At 38.9% G+C, this 22,855-nt stretch overlaps 1 protein-coding gene across 11 annotated transcripts in view; it reads left to right on the top strand.

The window, feature by feature from the left end:
• Positions 1-22,855, top strand: part of CRACD (capping protein inhibiting regulator of actin dynamics) — a 105,482-nt gene that overhangs the window by 24,983 nt on the left and 57,644 nt on the right. The window lies entirely within an intron of this gene.

The following is a 22,855-nucleotide window of genomic DNA, read 5'->3' as shown; positions in this document are numbered from 1 at the left end:
TTTATTGTGAAAACTTTGCTGGTTTACTCTAGTGTATTTAATTTGATTTTGTAGACTGTGGTCCTTTGGTGATGTGTGGGTGTCTGTGTGTGCGTTTAAAAATAAATATATAACCAGTAGCATAGTATACCTGTTGTCCAATTTAGTAAATTTTCACAGAAGTCCATACATTGCCGACAGTTAATGAGATATTATATTACACCAAGGAAGGGCTTTTCTTTTTGTTTCAGCCATACTTTGGACTTGACTAAAATAAGTCATCTATTCCTTTCACCATACGTATGGTAGAATAATTCTTCATCCTAGGGTGTGCAGAAGACATAGCCCAGTAAAGAAATGTACTTATTCAGTATTTCATAATGCTAATTTTATTGTTTCTGTAGAAAGAAAAATAGAAATAGCTCTTGCACAACAGGCATAGCAATAGCCAATGCAAAATCCGCGTGTGGACCAGCAATGTGAAATGTTCTCACTGGGGTGTGTTGGATGAAATCCTGCCTTCATTTAAACTGGTGGGAGTTTTGCCACCTTCTTCGGTTGGACCAGGATTTTTCTCAGCATGTGCCATTTAAAGAATACTGAAAAATTTGAAGCCGTTTTGGTGGACCAGATGGCTGTGCTTAAACCTCTGATGGTACAAAAGTAATTCATTTAACTTGTTGGCACAAGGCCTGTGCCTTTTTCAAACTGGAAATAATTTATAGAGTTAAAGCTTTAACTGTTATAATAAAAGGGGAAAGTGGACTAATATAGCAACATAATTATGTTAAATTGGAAATTATCTTCTTCTAAAGGTAAAGACCATTCTCAGTGACAGTCAGTTTTTGTCCCCAGTGTTGTGCTATTTGCCACTGACAGACAAATCAGGTTGGAAGATCATTTTATGGGGCAACCAATTTAGGATTTTCAAAGTATCTTTTTGTTTGTTTTTGCTTTTAATGAAGGTGTAGATTGCAAAGTAATGCCAGTTGCTTGACTGTGATGGGTTCAGAAAGTAATGTTCTGTACTGAAACAATACCTAGGGGTATTACTGTGTAATGTTCAGGATGAGCTTAAACATTCTTTAAGACATACATAAGGAAGTTTGGGTAGCTTCTTTCCAGTCTCCACAAAGAACTACAGCAGCAGTCATCCCATCTCAGATTAACTACAGTTGATGTTGTTTTATTACATTTCACATTAAAATGTATTTTGTTTATGTAAGGACCAACTAGCTTAAAATGAATGTAAAATTCTTGTGATATATACTATATTTTTGCATACATAAAATGCTCAGTATACAAAAATCACATAGAAGCCAAGCTAGTAGTGATGTACCTCACTTAATTGGGGCATGCTTAATAAGAAAATCTGTTTAATTGGGCTTTCTTCCAGAGAAGCTGCTCAGGCTGAGCCTGAGCGGAAACAACTGCTGCTTTAATGGAACATTATGAACAAAAAAATAATTTAAGTCGGGGGTGCGTTTGGCTCTAGGGACTGTATAACAATAATTAACTGGATGTTTAATTAGATATGAAGCTTAGGACTCTTGTTCTTAAATAAAGATGCTGATAAATACAGGCTCCACCCTCTTGAGGCTCTGCCCTGAAAACTCCTGGGCTTGTAAAAGTCTTGAAGTCTTCATTTCCCTGTGGCATTCCTGGCCAGCACTGTTTTGCTCACAAGGCTATGCCATAATGTCTCCAGGAAAGTGACATTCATTACTCCTCTGTCTATGGGGCTTTGATCCTGGTTATTGCATCTTAGGCCGCTTCAGAGCGTTTACACAGCTCTGTTCTGGCAGAAGTGCTGCAGTTTATTTCAGTGGTAATGAAAACAAGAAGATGACAAACAAGTAACCTTTCTAACTTGCATTCAGTTTCTGTTTAAATCTAGCACTTCTTATCTGTGTATCTCTGTCTACAGAGGTGCATTTTATAAATGCATGTGTCTCAGTGGCAGGTTCTTTTCCCACTTCTCCAGGAAGTTGTTCCAGATTATGCTGCATTTCCCGTGTTTAACACTGGGTCCCTTCAGTATATTATAATTGTCCCCCAAACACTGATCTCTCTGAACTGCAAAATGAATGTGTGTATCTTACTTGAAAATGTAATTTTGTTGGCCTCAACCCTGTATTAAGACACAGGATTTTGCCTTCCTTGAGATACTGCCTTCTTTTTCTCAATGTTCTACTTCGTTTTCATACAGCGTGCTGTGGATTTCCAGGAATCAGAGAAGGGGATCTCTATATGTAAGCTGGCACATGAGGTTTTCTTTAGGCAGGCAAACAAAGGGAGATCTGTGATGAAGCAGATGGGAAATGCAGCACAGACATCCAGTAGCAGGGAAGCTGAGCAGCGAACAGTGATGGGTGTGTGGGCATTGCCCAGGGTGTTGTCCAACTCTACTTTGCTGTAGGGTGCTGTCTGGATCCATTATGGCCTTTAAGATGAGATCAAAGACTGAATGGCTGCTCTCCTTTTCCAAAAAGGGAAGAATTTCTTGATTCATAGAAATAATTTTGAGGAAGTAGTGTTACAAAAATTCTTCAGGTAAATCTGTCAGTCTCCTTTGGATGCCTGCAGTCATGGCCTGGGGCAATCTGCAGCTGTTTGCTACTGACCCTATGGAAAGGAAAGAGGATGTGTACTGGATCTGTACCCATGTGTGCTCTCTTTAAATTCACATACCAAACCAATTTTACCACCCTTCCAAAAAAACAAACAAACAAAAGCAAATTAAGAGGATATTGCTCAATGTTTTACCCTTGTAATAACAATTTATATTATTTGCTTACATCTTAACTGACATTTCCATTATTTCCATGCTGCCTTTTCTAACCAGAGAATGTTTATTGAAGCATGAGGTCCATCAGGTTCAGGCTAAGGCACCACTCCAAGAGGCTGGGCTTTAATAAGCACATCCAATGCTTGAGGAGTTTGTCCTGCCAGAAGCTTGGATTCCCAAGTGACAGTGCTTAAGGGAAACCTGCATTGCTGTGAGTCTGAAAGCCTCTGTTTTATTCTGCTCCCGAGCAGTTTCAAATTACGTGCAGACAGAAGGCCCTAGAAAAAGAGAAGTGGACATATTGTTCTTGACTGAAGTGCAGGGACTTTGATGACATTAAAAGGTGAATATAAAAGTTGAGATCTATGAAACTGGGCAACAGAAACTGGTTTGTGTTATCAAACCAGTTTTCTTTTAAAAAGAAAACTTTTAGGCAAAGGTTGTCTCCAGTATTTATGTCAATTACATAACATTAACATTTGGTTTATTTTGCATGATCTGGAATCTCTATAAATATGTGTTGGGTTTTTACTTTTTAGGAAAGCATCACTGTCAGAGAGTTGTATTTTTCCTCTTGAAATGAATGTGGGTGTATGTGAATATGTAATGCAATTAATTACCCACAGTGGATGACATTTCTTTTCTTTACAGTGCCGAAATAGAAGTCAATTATCAATCTAAAATAGCTTGATGTTCTAGCCTTCACACAAATGGAGAACAATATAGATTTTGTGTGTGATGACTGTGCGCAGTGAAATTCTTCTGCATGCAATTCCTCTCTTTCATGTCATTGCAGCAAGTAAGAGAATGTTACTGGGCTTGATGTATAGCCCCAGGAGATGGGAACAGTCTTGTCTCCCTGAACGGGTTCTGGAGGAGGAGCAAAGAATTGTTTCTTAGCTTATTTGGTAACAGAGAAACAGAAAAACTGGCTGAATAAGTTACTTCAGTGGCTCAGTGTTTCAGAGCAAGATTAACCCTAAACATTCTATATTGCATTGAGTGCGTATGCACAGAACATGAATTGTTTTAGTATTATGAAGGCAGTGGTAAAAGTCTGTGGCCAGAGTGGTCAACTATAGAAGGGCTTTCCTTGACGTTTAGGGAGGTGTTTGGCTGTCACATGAAGAGGAGTTTTGGGCTTGTGTGTTGCTATAGGACTGGCATCACGATCCACCATTGTGTCAGTCTTGGAGTGTTTGCCAGGTAAAGTGTTTATCCAATAGAGCTGGGATTGTGCTTTCTCTGTTAGGAGGTTGTTCAAATTCCAGCCTTTGCTAGAAGGTCTTTATACTTCTGTTATTGTTGTTGTTTTTTGGTTTTTTTCTTCCAGTTTTCAATGCATGACTTACATGCTGCTATGTAGTAACAATTTAGGTTTCAATATATGTGGCATTTTGCCTTCCTTAGCTTTAGAAGCTTTGTCCTTGTCTCTGATGGGCAATCGTGCCGTGTATAGTTTTCAAAAACTTGTCTATGACCATTTTCAAAGATTCAGTATGGTATTTTGCTTCATGTTATTGGATTTTTTTTGTGTGTACATGCATTTTTACTCCCCCCACTCAAACTGTAACTCTTTTACAGGCTGGAGGATGCAGTAAGGGAAAGTTCCACTTTCTGTACAACCACCAGATTCTATCAGCCACTGGATACCTGATCATTCTCCTGCCCATTATCTTAATTTCTTACGGCATTTACATCTCTGATGTTTTTTTTAGAGAAAATTCCTTCCTGTTTGCTTAACTGCTTTACAGTATCTGAAATTTCTGTGCTGTTATCCCACAGTGTGCAGAACAGACATACACACAATGATTTTGGCTGGCATTGGGTTACCCTGCTCCAGAACCTAGAACAGCAGATCTGTACCTCAGCTGATAAGCACTGCTGAAAGCATATGGTCGTTGCTAATGCAGCTGCACTGCTTTTAGGATGTGAGATGGTGTCTATGTGGTAGAGACACAGTAGTAGAATATGGATGTGTTTGCAATTAAAATAATTAGGCCACTAATACAAGGAAGGTGTTTGCTTCCTTTCTTGCTACATTGTCTTTTAAATGCCAAGGTACATTGTGGTTATTAATATTTCCCTGCTGTTTAAGGAGTAGGGCTATGGTCAAACTGGGATTTTAGAGCTGAATCTGGACTCCCAATAACTGAAATGGTTCACTGAGCAATACCTAAAGCTGTGAACCCGCAGCAGTTAAAGCTTCCCCAAAGTCTGTAGATCACATGCAATGCATTCTTACTCCTCATGACAACATACATAAGCAGAACATCTTTAACTGCCACAAGATCACTCTGTTCTCTTTCAAAGCAGAGACTTGTGTTGCTTGTGTACTGCCACCCACTCAGCTAGGAATGTATTCCTCTGTTGTTTTTCCTTCTTTCTCTTCTAAAATTTGGTGTCTGTCACTCGTGGGAATGCCCAGTCAGGGGCTGTTTCAATGCAGCTTAACAGTTGAAACTCTTTCAGTTGGGGTGCCTGCTTAAGGGACAGATGAAGTTTGATCCAACATTTTTATTTGTCCCCAATTTCTGGATCATAGTCTTTGATTCCTGTTATGAGCAAATCCCAGACCCTCAGGCCTCCCACAGCTTGGGGTGTTCAGCCTCTTTAATAAATGCAGCTGACAGCTGAAAAGTTCCTGGAGTTTATTCATTTGGACAGTGAAAATACTTAAGATAGTCTTACTTCACACTGTTCAGAATTCCAAGAATTAAAGAAAGTGCATTATTCTTCTAAAGAGTTGTTCATTGCATGAGACGTGGGTTCAGCTTCATTTGCTCACAGACTTGACGCAGATCAGAGGGAATGTGCAGAATCTATTTGTGCTCAAGAGAGCAGAGGAGAACAAAATCAAATGCATGAAAAACAAATACAGAAGCGTAACGATCTTTCTGCTTGAGAGGTTACTTAGATACTTTATTGGATTTTAATGTGGATTTTTATGTTCTTCTGTTGCTATTTGGCCAACAGTGGTGTTGTGAGACCTCAGACTCTTGAAAGTCAGGAAAGAATGAGTTCAATATCTCAACATGCTAGATTGATTTTTGTGAAAAAACAAAGATCTGCCATATCAGATTTGTATGCTGTTATAATAAGAAATACTAATAAAATATTTTTCTAAGGAATTTTAGAAAGTCACACAGTTGCTACAGAGTATTCTAAGATATTGTTATTGAGTGCTAAATAAAATGTCTTCATGTACAGCGGGTTGTGGAGAGGCATGGAATCAACACAGTTCCAGGGCATTTTATTTTCATGTTGTTTGTGAAGGAGAAAATAGGTAATGTTGTCAAACAGCAAGTGTTTCACTGAAATGCTAGAAGTGCTGACATAAAAAAGGTCTGTGGGTCACTGGCTTGCAAGCAAAGAAACTCAATATTGCTATGTGTATTTTATATTCCTTGTCACCTTTTACTTACCACCAACAACTTTTTTTGGCTACAGCTATCACTAGAAGGCTGTTGCTCAAAGGCTGCTACTTGGAAACATCATTATATCTTTAAAAATGTTAATACGTGACTTTAGATGAAAATACGTATGGGAGTGCAGACATTTGCCTGGTGTTAGTATAGAAACAGTATTATGTATTAAATTTTTAATGATACTGAAAATCTGTTATTATTCTAACTATTGGCAGAAGATGGTATGCTAGTTTTAAGATTTAATGAGTCAACCACATGATGGTTTACAAGAAAGTAGCAATTCTGAGCATCATTTTGAGATGTTGAGACCTGAGTGTAATTCTTCTTTTGATGTCTTCTAGGCGAGTGATTAAAAACATGTTTAGTGCTCTGAAAAGGCATTATTGTTTTGAAATGTTATTTTCCTGATCTTCACATGGTCTGTTTCTGGCTGCCAGCCACTGAGACAGTTAAGAATCCTCTATGAGCATAGCAGATCTGTTGCATTTGTTTTGCTGTTTTCAGACTATATGTAGGTGATTGGAAACTAGTGGTGAAGCTAGTGGGGAATATGTTTTTGCCTGGCCACTCCTCCCCCTCAAGTTAACAGCAGTACTACAGCAAGACAAGGCTTATAGTATTACAGTCTGGAGAAGTAGACTTTGTTCTTTTTTTCTTAGAAACGGCAGATTTCATAATGCAAATATAACCTAAAATGCAGAATCTAGATGAAGAATATTTTCTCTCTTATGCACTGTGATAGAACCATTGATGGTAGCTGTTCTACTTTAATTTGTGTGATGCTCTGGCAGAACTGTTGTTTGCTGACTCGTACACAATATTTACTTTCAGCTAGAAGAAAGTCCTAAATCTTTGATGGCAATTAAAAAGTCAGAAGAATATGGTTTACTGCTAAAATGCCTAGGCATTCTTGTATAAAATAATTATTAACCTATATATTGTACTGAAGGCATCTAAGGTGACTCACTACAATCTAGTACTCTTTTAATATTTAATGCTAAAGGGTTAAAGGTTTGTCATTCTAGTTCTGTCCTGGTAACAGGCTCTTCAGACGACAGTGGTTCTATGGTGTATTAAGAAGAGAAATAGCAGGCTGAAGTCTATGCTCATAAGAGGTTCAGCAACTTTAATACAATGTGGCTCCCCAAGTTTTCTGACCTTACAGAAACTTTTGATAAGTACTTAAGTTCTCATAGTATTTTTATCCCCTTGCTTCACTTTTTGCACTGCTGAGTCTGCTTCCCACCTCCACTATGACGCACATCCTCATCCTGTTTGGTCCTTGACATTGTGCTGTTAACATTCAGCATCTCACACAAGCTGTGTCACTCCAAAGTAATGAACCTGTCATTCATCAGAGCAGCCCAGAGGCGCATGTAAGATTGGTGTCCATGCTTACAAGCAACTTTTCAGTTGATCTTATCACCTCTGAAACAGCCTCATGCACCAGTTGCTAATGTCACTCCTTGAATTTGGGGATAATTCCATGACCCTCCTAGGAAGAATGTGCAAGTGCCCTGGAAAGGTGCAAAGTGTTATTAATTCTTCAATAGGCTCCACTGAAGTTGAAAGGCATTTTGTTGTATTTCCCACAGTGTTATATTGGAGGTGATTAAGTAAATGCCCTGTTCTTGTCTGAGCCAGGTAAGATCACATTTAGTAATGAAAATATGAGAGTGATTTATTTCAGCTCCAGAAAGAACCAACTTTCTTATCAGAAGTAAGATTTACAGAAACCTAGAAATTATATCCTAGCCATTTACCTGCTGCCTTTTTCACATAGGTAATTTCAATTACAGCACATGGTCATTTGACGGGTTTTTGACATGCCATTAAAGTTAAGTTTCCTCAGAGGTTAAATCCAAACCCTTCTGAGAGCAGCACAGCCCACACTGCATCATGATGAGAAGGACAGACTAGAAACGCTTGTGAGAGCAGATGGCTCAGTGGGCCGTGCTCGATTTGTAGGCATGCGGCTCATGTGAGCATGAAGTATTTATTTCACTCAGGAGCTATTCTTGTTTAAATACTCTTACACAGGTATCGTTTTTAAGTGCCGCAGTTCCTATCATGTTTCCAGTAATAACCGTGAATCTGATTGTGCAAAACCTTTAAACTCATTAGTACAATTGGGGAATTCTGCTCAGAGAGCTGTTTTCAGGCACAGCTACCATGATAGCTAAAATTAATTCAGATCAAGTGACAGAAGTGCCTTGCAAGTGGCCCCGATTAGAATCATTGATATCTCCTCCTGCCAAGGTGAGCTTGTAACCTCTAGATCTGAAGTCACTCTAGGGAAATGCTTCAAAGTGAAAAATGTAATTATTCTAACTTAAAACTGGAAATAAGTCAAACTTAAAGCACTTAGGAAAACCATAGAATAGTAAGCATTTTAGCGACAGTAAATGTTTTGGAAAAGATTTAGCTCAGTAAGCAGAAAAAGGTTGATCTAATGTCAGTACATACAGACAGGTTCGCCTCCCTTTACCTTGACCTTCCCTCCCCACCAATCTCCAAGCATTAGATAAAATGGAATACAGATCTGGGTTTGACTTTTTCCAATCAAAGTGTAGAAAATGAAATACTATTCTAACTTTGTCTCTTCATTTCTTAATTCTGAAAGCTTATGGCAGAACATAGATGTAGTTTGGTTATATTAATTAAGTATCAGTTGCAAGTCCTAAATACATTTCTTGTCCTCCTGGAAGTCTGGAATATTCTGTTCTTCCCCAATGGGTATGCAGTTAATTTAGCACAAACTTTCACAAAGGAAAGTTTCATGCAGCTTTGTTGCTCGCAAGGGTTGATATTTTCCACCCAATCTGATCAGTCTGAGCATTATTTTGAAACGTTTCAGAAGCAATTCAGCTTTGAATTTTGGTGAATTAAATGGAGGAAAGGGGAAGAATAAGCTTTTCCACTTATTAAGTAGTTCATGTGCTAAACCACTGAACTGACCGATCTTTAGCAGAGCCTACTCCCCAAACTGCCCAACTCTGTGGTCTTCAGATGTGCTTCTGACACCCTACAGACCATTTTTTCCTACTTGTTCTTTCAGACTGTAGTCCATATACAAAGGATTTTTAATAGCATTTTATTAACACATTCACAAAGTTATTCTGATGCTAACTATTCAATAATTGATTGATTGTCTGATTCTTATGAGGAGCACCACAGGCAAATTTACAATGAGTGAATCTGGAAAAATGACTAATTTTCTCTGCAGCAGATTCTATGAGTGATACGCAATTACTACACTGAATAATAGCATTCATGTTAGGATTCTGCATTGACTAGGTCATAACGGTATGATACAGCTTTGGACAGTGGTGCTCCTCTGAAAAGATTGTGACTGTTTGACTTAATGCTCCTTTATGTCCTTTTCAAAAATCAAACCTCCCTCCTCATCTGTACATCTATGTCATGTTCCTTAAACTGTACCCACGGAACTGCTTGTCTCTTTGTTTCATTCATCTGTTAAGAAACAGCAACTTAAGTCTCCAATTATGTGAGTTGTTCAGGTTGCCTTGTAAGCACTGTGGTATCTGATTTGAAGGGAAGGCAGAAGAAAGTGCTGAGAAACTGAATGTTTTCATCTCTGTGTTCTGTCCAGCCCTGCAACTCGTTGCCATCTCTGTGCTGAAGGTTTTCTGCCTGCTTGGTCAAACTCCAACTGATGGGAGGTGTTGAGTCTGCCAGAACAGGAGTGAGCACCCATATAGGGAGAAGAGAATGGACCCATTAAAGGAAAGAAAAGAGTAGACAATTATAATTTACCAAAATTAGATAATAACTAATTCATAACAACCAGGTACTGCAGCTATTTGTTCTCATATAACTTACCTAGTTTAGAGTTATTCCACGGCACTCTGAAAAACATCTATAATTTGTGTTTTGATTTAAACTCTAATATAGCTAGCCTTAGCAAAGATCTTTTCCTTTTAACTTACTGATGTTTGAGATTTGTTCCAAGTCTCACAGATTGGCAGTTCCAAATCTTGCTTTGCCTATAAGATCCAAATTGCTAAACCTAACTGTGTCAGAATTAAAACTCTGTATGAAACTGTAGTAATTTGGCAAGAAGGGATCTATCACAGCCTGTTATTGTTGAGTAGAGGTGATAACACCTCCCTTGCAGTTTCACATGTTCTCTTTGTTTTAGTGGTGAACTTTCCAAAATGAGATGGCTAATTCTGACAAGGGGAAAAGCTTTTCTGGCACAGGAAACTTAAACTGAAATACTCTGACTGCAGCTAAATTCTTTGGAAAGATGATGGTTATATTTGGAGAAACACTTGACTCCCTTCTTAATGCTTTTGACCCTGTAGAAGTTTCCAGGGTTGAGGAAGCTTTCTAATGCACTTCTTCAAAATCCTGTTTGTTAATATTCATGTGTCAAGATAAGTTTCCACACAACCAGGAGGCTGCTAATTTTAAATTAAAGGCACCCAAGGGAAATTTTTAACTTTTTATTCAGTTAAAATATACAGCAGCATACCTGGCATTTGTGAATGTTTTGAATGCTTTCTCTTCTATATCAATACCAGAAAGTGTGTGAGAGATGTTTTTGGTAGTTTGTTTGTTTTTTTTTTTAACCAACATAAGACTAAGACTGAGAACTTACATACTAATATAACTAACTAGGTTTATAATATATATATAGCTAGGTATAAAGTGCTGGCATATCATTACTTTACAGTATGGAGTCAGCACTCCTTGCAGGGTAGTCCATTAAGGTTACAGAAGATTTTTGAAATGAATTGCATGTATAAGCTGAGAAGACCCAGATGCCTTGTGTGCAGGGAGGATTCTGCTGCTGCTACCTGTGTCACGTTCATTTTGTAAAACAACTTTCAGCCATCAAGATTCAGATTCATTTTTTCTTCATTTTTCATATTCATTAATCACAGTATTGATGTAATTGAATAGGAAACCCCTAATCATATGAGTAACATTTGTACTGAGCAGGAATGGTAAAAAGTGAAGATGAATACTGTTATCCTACATAGAAGGAAGTGTGAAAATTACAGTTTTTTTCCATGCAAATAAAATGTGCCTGTCCTGCCTGTGATTAACTCATGGCAAATGCACTGGTTCAATTGAAACCAAACTACTGAAGTATAATTGCAATTTTACACATTGTAACACAATTTAATGCAATGTAATTTGGCTCCAAAGAAAATTAAGGCAGTAAATTTGTCCAGAGAGTTACAATTCTATTATCTTCTGGTGTGATATGAGTTGTAATATTTGTCAATGGAAATAAAATGTATAGGGTTTCTTATATAAAATAATATATATATTTTTCATGCTATTTAAAATGATGCTATTTTAGAATATAACAAGTTTTGGACAAATTTTAAGGCTTTTCAGTTCTTAAGTAGAAAACAGCCAAGCTCACAGTTGGGGAGAGCTGTATTTTTTAATTATCAGCATAACCTCTTTATATATGTGTTGCTGTTAAAAATAATCAGATGAAGAAACCCAAGGAAATGTAGCAGTGTTCAGATGGTTTTTTGATTCAAATGAATGAACTTTTCTCCTTCTCAAGCTCTTCTGATAATGTTTTGAGTGCCTTCCAATGTTTGCTCTTTTCAGCATAGGGAATCATTTCATCTAGTATCAAGGGAAGATGGGCTTTTCAAAGATACGAAGGTGCATTTGTTGTAGACATGCATATTAGACTGGTTATTTAGGCTCCCTGAACCTTAGCCTCCCTGAACCATAGACAGAACAAGCTGGAAACATTTGCAGTGTGCTTCCATGTGAATTTTTATTGGAATCTTATTCAGAGATTCTGATAGCAGTGCTCTGGGACAAACATTTCTGTTAGCATTTTGGTATTTCTTGGAAATTTCTTGTGAAAGCTTCTTAGATGTTTTATTTAAAAATAGATGTTGAAAAGAACATTCCCAATTTTAACCAAATGAATCATCTGCTTGAAGTGGGGTATCAGCGCCAGTACTCTGTTTGCTCACCTGCTTATGCTTTTATAGCTAAGCCTCATGTTTCCTGTTGTTGACATGCACACAGCTTCTATAGCTGGCATGTAGCTCTCCTTAGTTTTGTCTTCTTTGTAATTTCGTTAGATGTGGATGTTGGTGGTATGGCAGTAGAGGCTGACCCTTCCTGCCCATATCCCATTCAGTGTTGTTGCCGTGTGGCAGGTGGCAGTAGAGAGGCAGTCTGATACAGTGGAGTCTGACGTGGAAGGATGTATGGAGCAAAGGTGTAAAAATAGCAGCCACTGGCATTCATCAATGCTTGTGTTTGTGGAGACCAAGCCGTGGATATGAGGCAGTGGGTGGTGCATTTCAGCATCAAGGCTGTTACAGCAGCTGTGAAACAGGGGTCCACTTCTGCTGGCTCAGTGTTTTTGAGGAATGTAGTATGCAGGCTCTTGTTCATTGCTGACAAAAATGCATAACTGCATTATGTGATGACTGTGTTGGAAAATAGTCTTTTGTAGCTGACAATTTGCTCTATCAAACAGTGTTCTTGCACTTTCTGTAACTATTGCCTAGTTTCCACGGAAATGAATAGGAGGTGTTACTTTCACAGCAACCTACACATGTTTTTCCCAGTGGTGCCACCAGCATGGCTGTGTGGATCAGCTACACCTGGTGGTGGTATCCTTAGAACTGGCTGTGTCCAGCACCAGGCAGCCCAACCTCTCCTCACAGGCAGCCCTGGGCTAACACCTGGGCCCCATTGGGAGAAACTGCTCCTCCAGAGAAGCTGTGTTTGCTTTTTTCCTTTGTGCACGTGTTTCTGGGAATGACACCCAGAGCACAAATGCCCACAGAAATATCACAGCAGTCTTTGTTCCCATCTTCCCGTTGTGCATTACTTTCATCTCCCCATGGGGCATGATGTGGGAACCCACTTTCTTTCACGTTTCTGGTTGTTTCTTTCTCTAGGCATCTTCTTGCTGTGTGTTTCCTGGAGGTGAAAAACAGCCTAGCAGGAAGGCCTTACAGCTTAAAAAAAAAACACACCAAAACAAAACAGTTAAGGTTTATAATTATATTTTGTCTATTTGGCAAATCCATGCATTCCAAGTTGGCATTTTTGCAAATACGACTGAGATATCTCCCCTGCTTAGATGGAGGGGATAAAAGATGGGATCGCTAAAAGAGCTGTAATTTCTTTTTTCTTATTTCTTTTTCCTTGTCTGGTATTTAAATAGATACTATTGTAAACTTGTATAAAGGATATCTTGCCCTGTTTGTGATTCATTTAATTCTACTGGCTAATGCTGAGGATTTTGTATTTATTTTCAGCATAGATCAAGTTGGGATAGACAGGTAAAAATCTTTGAATTAAGCTTTCGTTAATGTATTATAAGAACCTGGAGACTGATTGTGTGAGTATGCTTGAGTGGGTGTATATGTATCTATTTATAAGCATGTATCTGTTTTACCTTCCCTGTTACTTAACAGTGCTGCTGGAAGGCTTTGGAACTTGGCCGCTGCTAAGAGGCAGTTCTGCCTGTCAGATGGACAGATATTAATGTGTTTGTTGGAGAAGTTATAGATTTTGTTCCTGGAAACATCACGGAATTGAAAGAAAAATTATGCTGTGGTGCACTGTGTGAGTCATTTCAAGAGGAGGGTAAACTGGAGAGTCATGATACACAGCAATAAGAAAAATGCAATTACTGCTCTCAAGTCCTTGTCAGTGACTTTCTAACTTTGTTTTAGGCTTTTGCTTTTATTATATGAGGTCTGCTCCAAAAGTAATGCCTCCTACTTTGTTGTCTTGGCCCACAAAATCAGAAGTTGCTGATAAGGTGATAGAGGCTGAACCTTTCCACCAGTATTCCATTACATTTTGTTGATGTGTGACGTATAACAGCAGAGGAACAGAAGTGCATGAAGCAAAGGTACATCATTAAATTCTTCTATGTGGAAAAAAAAAAAAAAAATTGCATCCATTAACATTTGCTGAACATTTATGGAAAGCTGACAGTGCATGTGAGCTCAGTGACGTGGTGGGTGGTGCATTTCATCAGTGGTGACAGTGACAGTAGGTCATCTCTGCTAGTGCAGATTTTTTACAAGCATGGCACACTGGTTCTTGTTCCTCGCTGGTGTAAATGTATAGCTCATGGTATTGACTATGTTGAAAAGCAGGGTTTTGTGGTTGAGAATTTGCTTTATCAAATTTTAATATTGTTCTCTTTGTATCTATTGTATTTTCCATGGAAATACATAAGAAGTGTGACTTTCAGAGGTCTGTGCAGGATAACTTGAAGAAATTGAGGAAACTATTGTGTCTTTCAATTTTCTACCTTCTGTCTTATATGAAGTGAGAAGATTTTGAAGGTTAAATGCTTCAGGGATAGAACAATTGATTATCACTAAGTGGTATTAATCCTGTCTGGATAACAGCTTTTTGCATACAGATTTCTTGCCGGGAGAGGGAGGGAGGGTTGCAAGGTGACAAGCAAGCAGAAGCATCCATTAGGATGAAGGTAGTGGGCTGCCTATAACCTTCAGCCACAATTTGAGGGTAGAATTATCTTATTAAAATGAATTGAAAAACTGTCTGAAGCTAGTTGGAGCAGTACTATGTTTAATTTGCTTGTATAGCTAGTTAGAAAACAAATTCTTAAATGCAAACCAGAAGAGGCAGCTTAGCCTGACTCTTAGCTAAAATGATTTCCAAGAGCTGGCATGACACTCAGCTGTGAGTTTCCTTGCTGTGTACAGCTGTTAGGAGGGGACTGTCACTGTAGTGCTCTTCTGTCACTTCTCTCTCTACAGAGAGAAGAAAACCCAACCTAGCATGGCATTCACAGAGCCTCTGACCTCACAGAATTGCCCAGAGAAGGCCTGGCTTATTACAGTCACTTTACCAGAGATATTTCTTCTGCTTTTTAAACTCCACTTAAAGAACTGCTGTCTTCATGACGCCATTAAGTAACTTGTAATTGTCAGGACAATTTAAAGTAACTGAATTTTTCTATCAATAACTGGAAATGTCTCTGTCAAGCACAGCATCCTTGAATTCACAGGGCCTGATGTTTGGTTACTTAGAATCTACATTCACACCTGATGAAAATAGTTCTCATAGCTTGGCAGTGCTGAGGGAACTGGATAGTTGCTTGAGAAGTGTTTGATGGAACACTGGTCCCCTTCTTCCCTGGGACCATGGGGGAAGCCACAAATCTCAGTCTGCATTAACAGCTTCACATCATTTAGCACCTTTCACATAACCGCTACTTTTGTGTTGTTAACTGTAGCAAAATGTATTTTCACTCCTGTGAAGTGCTCCATTTCTGGCAAAGCCTTTGATGAACTGCAGAGATGAGGCAGGGATCTCCCTCTTAATTATTGAATCATTTGCTGGTTTGTCCTCAGAAGTCTTTGCTTTTTGCCACTGATGACCTGTGGTGGTTGAGATAAAAACACAAAGCCTGTCAAAAGGAATCTGCTTCAGCATCGTGAGGATGGATGCTCTTGTGTTTGCTGCCTGCTGGTGCATGGCATTGCCAACTAGAAGACTTTCTACTTCTGGAGTGTTGTATTTATGCCTCTCTAGTTACCCAAGGGTGAGGTCACTAAGTTCATTAATGATTTATATTTATATAGTACATTCTTCAAAGGGCTTACAAGGCTACTGGCAGGTCTACTTCTGCACCAGAAACTAGCTGAAACAGATTGTTAGTGATTTCTCTATAGATTCAGGAGATCATTACAAGAAACTTCTCTCTTCCTGTTCAATGTTCCTCAGGAAGGAGTTTCTCAGTCTTCTCTGTGCCTGTTTTTTCTTCCACTTTTATGTTCTGTTGACTGTTTTGCAAATAAGAAGCAAGTTTTTTACACATGTGGAGCAGGATCCTACTCCACAGGCAATTTTATAGCTTCATCTAAGTCAGCCTGTAGTGCAGAATTCAATTGAGATAAAATAAAGTTGATGGAATTTGGTCATGTAGTATTGGAAGTAATACTTTTTCTAATTGTTTGGAAACTGTGTGGGTATAAACTCAGGAATTATTTTTTAAGCCATCAGTGTTTTTATTTGCATTTTAAATGGGTAGAAAAGAACAGAAGAAATATTACCTTCAAAATCAATTAAAAAAAAAAAATCCTGCAGCAATTGGTGACCTGCCTTATCATTTTAAAGAGGTGCAAGAGAAGCTATAATGTGTTTTCTTTCGGACATTAGAATTCTAATTTGCCCAGTGTAGAGAATTAAATATATCAGTCTTGGCAATGAAATGAAGAAACAGTAACATTTTACACTTTTCACTTCCGGAGCATGTTAAAAACTTTTCTAGTTGAAGATGTTTGTGGTCCTTGGGAAAGAGCATGTTATGCTGTTTTAAAAGAAAAAAAAAACCAAACATGTGCATAGAAGCTGTGCAGAATAGAGGCTTCGGCTGCTCAGGAATAGGTTGAATTCTCTTTAAATTCTTTAATTTATTTCTTAAATTCTGCCAGTGTAAGTATAGCTGAACTCTTCAATGAAGCATACTTTGATTCACACTTAAGTAACCTCCCCTGGTTGAGGTTAGCCAAGTGTGAAGAGCTCTACTGGACTGTTAGTCTCCTAGAGGAGTTCTCTCTAACATTTGTAACACACTATATTGCAGGTAAAATCATGGTTTTATTTTGGTTTAGCTGTTGTTAAACATCACTTAAGGTAAAACTGCAGCATGCTCTGCTTATACTAACATGATTGCTGCACACTAATGCTTTGCAGAAAGGTACCCATTTGTTAATGTACTTGTTCCTTACTGCAGTGCCATTGAGCTCCACTACACCTAGCTAAGCTTTCCCTTCATGCCTCATCAGCAATCAGGTAGTGCAGGCCAGACAGTCTCATTTACCCATCTGCATGTCCCCATGTCTTTAGATGCAGCAGTGCTGCTTTCTTGTGCAAATGGAATTAACCTTCACTGCCCCTCACTGTGCTGCAGTGAATTGAGTGAGCGCAGAGGTGAGCAAGGGGTTGTTAGCCTTTCAAAATCTATGTTTTTCATATTAAGGCCCGTCAAGGTTTTCTGAGAAGGCTGTTCCTGCTTGTGTTTGGGAGATCAAACTACCTTCTTACTTTGCCTGTTGCAAGCATTTGGATTTAAGTATATGACCTTTACTGGAGATATAACTTGTTAATGGTATCAGTCTGACCCAGTATAATATCAGTGGCAATGGTTCTGCAAGTCCAACAGTTTTGTTGTATTCACTCATGTTGTTTATTGGCTTTTTATAAAATAGGGTTGTACTCGAGAAAAAAAAAACAGGGTTTTTTTCCTGGTTTTATTTCCTAAGCATGTATTTTACCTTCTGGCTTTGTTTTCTGCTGTTTTCACAAAATCACAGTGTGTCTAAGGTTGACAGAGTCCTCTGGGTCCATCTGATCACCTCTCTGTTCCATCAGGGGCACTCAGAGCAGTTGCCCAGGCCCATGTCCAGGTGTCTTTTGGAGATCTCCAAGGAGGAGACTCCACAACATGTGGGCAGCCTGTACCAATGCTTGGGCACTTTCGCAGTCAAAAAGCATTTCCTGATATTCGTAGGGAGCCTCCTGTGTTCTAGTTTGTGCCCACCATGTCTTGTCCTCTCACTGGGCACCGCTGAAAAGTGCCTGGCTCCAACTTAATATTCTTTTTTTTCTAGATTATCATCTGTCCTTGTAGGTATTACTGAGCCATACTGACTTGTGGAATATGACTGAACTTCAGCTCAGATCTTCTTTGTGTTTTTTTTTCTTTTTTTTTTCTTTCTTTTTTTTTTTTCCTTCTTGGTTTTCTTATGTGGGTTTGCACCTCAGAAGAGGATTTCTTGCAAGGCAAAGTAAGGAGGTCTGGGATCCACCCTCTGACCAATACCACTATTGAAAGGATTCATGTGCTCTTTGCTGGGAGATGATTTATTAACCGCGACTTTTACATTTTCTGCTTTTTGTAGTGCATTTAAATGCTAGTTCTGAACCTTTAGGTTTTTGCTTTTCTTTCAAGAAACTGCATAAAAAGGTAATTTTGGCTAAGGGAGAGCACAAGTTGTCCAGCCTGTTTGGTTATTTCCTGCATGTGTAGCGAAGGCATGATTTGCCATCTATGTTTGGATGGAGAGTACACCCATTAGTGTGATGGTAACTCCTTTTGAAATAAAACTCACTTTGATGATTTTCAAAGGCATGTTGTTAAAAACCTTGATATCTTGCAGAAAACTAGGAAAGGTCAGGTCAGATTGTATCTGTTGGCATATTATTTTTCTCTAAATGCATCCTGGTAATTGGAGTAAGGAGACGGCTTGCACTCAAATAGTCTGAACGCCAGACTCGGGGAAGGAAATAACATTAGATGAACTGAACCTACTACTTCAGTCCTTGTGGGGAAAATACCTGCTGCTAGATGAGCACAGTATTTCTGTAGCTCTTTCTATGTATTTGGAGATGCATCCTTGGGTGTCTGGGGCTTCTGCTCTTTCAGGAGTTGGCTTGAGAGAGACTAGATTGAAAAACTCAAGTTTGGGTCGGTGATAAAAATGGAAATAGGATTTCAAGAGGTCACTTATTAGAGCTATTAGCATTTGTAGAAGCTAAGAGATGCATTGTCAGAGATAGGAATATAAAGCAATGAAATAGTGTGATGTGCAACATGGAGACATCTCAGTTTCAAAAGTGGAGAAATGAATGTATTGGTGGCCACAAAGGAAATGCGTGACATTTTTCGGTTTTGTTTTTGGTTTACCAACTAAATTTAGATATCAAAAGTTATTACATGTTATTAGAAAAGCTTTTATCTTATTAACTTCTTTCCTAAATCTGACTAAGCCAGAATTGCTTTTCTGAATTCTGCTGCTTTTCATAGCTAAATACTCATGGCATGATTTTATTGTGTAAGTAGTCTGAAAAAATAGATTGATTTTTCTATATTTTTATAGGTGTGTAAAATACTTAATTTGTGTGTGATGGTTTTTTTATTAAAACTGATTCAAGAACCACAAATTTTAAATGGGCTAACACTGTTTCTAGTGTAGAATGATCTCCCAGGATCTACAGAGAACATATATTTCTTAGGGGGATCATCGTCCTTGTGATAAGAAATACAGAGTCACAGTTTGCAGTATTTAAACTGAAAAAATCTCTGTGTAATGCTGCTTTTTTTTTTTTTTTTTTTGATTTTGTTTCATTTTATAAGGAGATGTTAATATTGGCTCTCTCTGTTTGATGAAAAATATATATTTTTTATTTTCCTTTAAATTAGAAGCTTCATTTGTGTTGGAAAGAAATTATTGCATAATGATGGTTATATTTATCTATGTGATACTGTTATTTTCCTCTTGGAATAAATAGCTTTACTTACCTACCCTGAGAAGCAGAAATATGTTCTTAGTAAAACAGAATTTGTCAATATGAATGGGTATTAATAGACAGGGGTGGAAGGTAGAGGAGCGCCTTTTGCTGATATGAATATTTGATGGCTTGACATGCTAGCTAGCCTTGTGTTGCATGGCAAAATAGCAGCTCTCTGAACTATGAACAACTGCTGTCTGAGAAGCTGTAAATAAACCAGTCAACCAATTTACCACTTGTAAATCTAGTACTACGGTAGCTATTTTCAGGGAACTGCTTTTATAAAGGCCTTTTTCTGTTCTGTAGTTTTGTACTACTATTATTTCTTGAGGTGAAGTGTAGATTGTAAAATGCAGAATGCTCTCTGACCTCCAACAGCTTGAGAAACTGAAGTAACTTTTTCTTTCCCGATTTCCATTCTAGTTAGAGTTTTTATGGATGCTGGAGCCTGATCTCAGTGCTTTTTATAAGTGCTACTTATTACTGTGGGCTACAGTGATTTTTCTTAACTTTATGCAGAGTATGCTTCTACTTAACTTTCTACACTAGAAATATGTATTTCTAACATTGCACAGTAAAGCATTACTACTGCTTTAGAAAGATGTGAGTAGAATAGTTTCCTGAAATAATATTTCAAGAGCCAAGTCTTCCCTTCCAGACTGCCTGCTGGAATTTTCTTTTCATCAAAATGTTTCCCTATACCCCTATATCCACCGCTTCCCCTGAGAGGAGAAAAGAATGCTATTAATCATGAGGAGACTTTTTTATCTGCTGGAATGCTTCAAGAGCTTGCTAGCAAACACCAGCTCTCTCCTTTCCTTGAACCTTGAGCAATAGAAGTCTATATTATACCTAGGAGTTCAGAGTACTCCAGATTCTGATTTTCAAGAACAATGAGCTAATTCAAAGACTGGTCCATTGCTCACATCCCTCAAAACCTTAACCAACTGAATGAAAGCTGACTCCATATTATGCCAGCCATTTATAGATTTACTGCTCCTTTTGGGATGCATAAGATGTAGTGAACCCACAGCCTCTTGCTTACTACAGGTGCATTGACCTCCTGGGGCCTGCTGTGCCACAAACATCAGCATAAATAAGTCAATTGCAGGAAGGTGGAAACATGAAATTAGCAGCCAGCTCCACTGAAAGCCAATCTTTTCCAGCAGCTACAGAATAGGGGTGTTGGAGAGTGCTATCTGGAGATGGATTTTGGTTGCATGCAGGATTTACAGAGAAAAACTAGCAGAGGTCTTTTGACTGAAAGTTAATTACTGGTGGTAAGGAGGTGTTTTCTGGTGAAAAATGAGTGGATTTCTGCCTGATTGGCTTGATACACTTTTGCAGGTCATAAACTTTCCATGCTCATACTATTGCATGTCCTCATTACTAAATTTTGTATCAATAAACAAGAGAGTAGTTCTGATTCACTGTGTGGAACTCAGATTTGAAGCTGATGTGCATATATGAGATTTTTAACACCTGGAGTTCCTGGTTAGTCAAAACTATAAGCATATTGAGGCTTTCACAGTTTGTCACAGCATATGAGTACTCTTTTATTTTAATTGGGACTGATGAGCTCAGGATGTTTTCATGATGTTTTTTTTATGATCCATTCACACCTTGAATACATCTTGAATGTTATGAGTAGTGTAGAGTCAGTCAACTGAGAACTACTGTGTCATTTCTCAGCTTGAGCTGACCTTGCCTCCACCTCCATGTGTGCTTTCTATAGGATCAGCACTGATTTCTATTATTCATGTCCTGGCATCCTGAGAGCACCCACTAGCACTCAGCCTTATGAACTTCAGCAGCAGCTGAATAGTGAGGCTGAGTCCCACAGTCCGATGCTCACAAGCTGATGGCAAATTCTTCTGTTTGAATTGCTGCAGCCCTGTCTCATGAACTAGAGCATCATTCTTAAGGCCTTGTGGCTAAGACCACCAATGGTATTCTGGGGTGCATTAAAAAGAGTGTGGCCAGCAGGTCGAGGGAGGTGATCCTCCCCTTCTACTCCGTCTTGCTGTGTTCAGTTCTGGGCTCCCCAGTTCAAAAAATACAGTGATCTCCTAGAAGGTGTTCAGTGGAGGGAAAAAGAGATGATAAAGGGTCTGGAGCATCTTCTGTATGAGGAAAGACTAAGTAACCTGGGCCTGTTCAGCTTAGGGAAAAGAAAATTGAAAGAGGATTTGATAAAAGTTTGTGAATATCTAAAGAGAGGTGGGAGGCAAATGGATGAGGCTGCTCTTGGTGGTGTTTAATGATACAACAAGGAGTAATGGCCTCAAACTTGAACATAAGAAGTTCTTTGACATGTGACAAAGCTGCTTTGTGGTAAGGGTGATGGAGAATTGGAACAGGCGACCCAGAGAGTTTGTGGGATTTCTTTCTCTGGAGATATTCAAGACCCATCTGGATGCCTACTCGAGTGACCTATTGTAGGGTACCTGCTTTCTTGAATACAAGAAATACTATTTAATGCAGTATGAGAATAGGATAGATGCTATAAAATGTCTCATACTCAGTTTAGTTGTACGTAAATGTAAGCTAACAGTCATAGAATGTCTTGGGTTGGAAAAGAACCTCAAGGATCATCAAGTTCTAACCCCCTTGCCACAGGCAGAATTGTCAGCTTTTCAGATCAGATCAGATTGCCCAGGGCCCCATCCAACCTGACCTTAAACACTTCCAGGGACCAGGCATCCATAACCTCTCTGGGCAGCCTGTTTGAGTTCAACACTAACTAAAAAAAGAATTCCCCCTTTTCTTATCACTATCTATCCCTGCAAAAAAGTTGATTTCCCTCATGTACATAAACTACCTTTATATATTGGAAGGCTGCAATGAGTTCTTCCCACAGCTTTCTCTTTTCCAGGCTGAACAAGCCTGGTTCCTTCAGCCTACATTCACAGGGGAGGTGCCGCAGTCCTTGGATCATCTTTGTGGCCCTCTTCTGGACCCTCTCCAAAAAAAAGCTCCACATCTTTCCTGTGCTGGGGGCCCCAGACTTGCACACAATATTCCAGCTGGGGCCTCATGAAAGCAGAACAGACTGGTACAATCACCTCCCTCTCCCTTCTGGCCACTCCTCTTTTGTTGTAACTCAGGATACTACTGACATTGCTAGCAGCAGGCAAGCAGTGCTGGCTCATGTTAAGTTTTTCTTTGGCCAGGACCCCTAAGGCCTCTTCAGCAGAGCTACTGTCAAGGAGTCCTTCTCCCAGTTTTCATACGTACCTGGGATTACGTTGACCCACATACAAAACTTTGCACTTTCCTTTGTTGAACCTCGTTAGGTTCAGAAGGGCCCACTTTTTGAGTTTATCAGGGTGCCTCTGGTTGGCATTCCTTC

The sequence above is a fragment of the Coturnix japonica genome, chromosome 4 (genome assembly GCF_054131305.1).
Source record: "Coturnix japonica strain WE chromosome 4, WE-NBRP24, whole genome shotgun sequence".
Lineage (NCBI taxonomy): Eukaryota > Metazoa > Chordata > Aves > Galliformes > Phasianidae > Coturnix > Coturnix japonica.
This window is presented reverse-complemented; position numbering and strand designations above follow the sequence as displayed.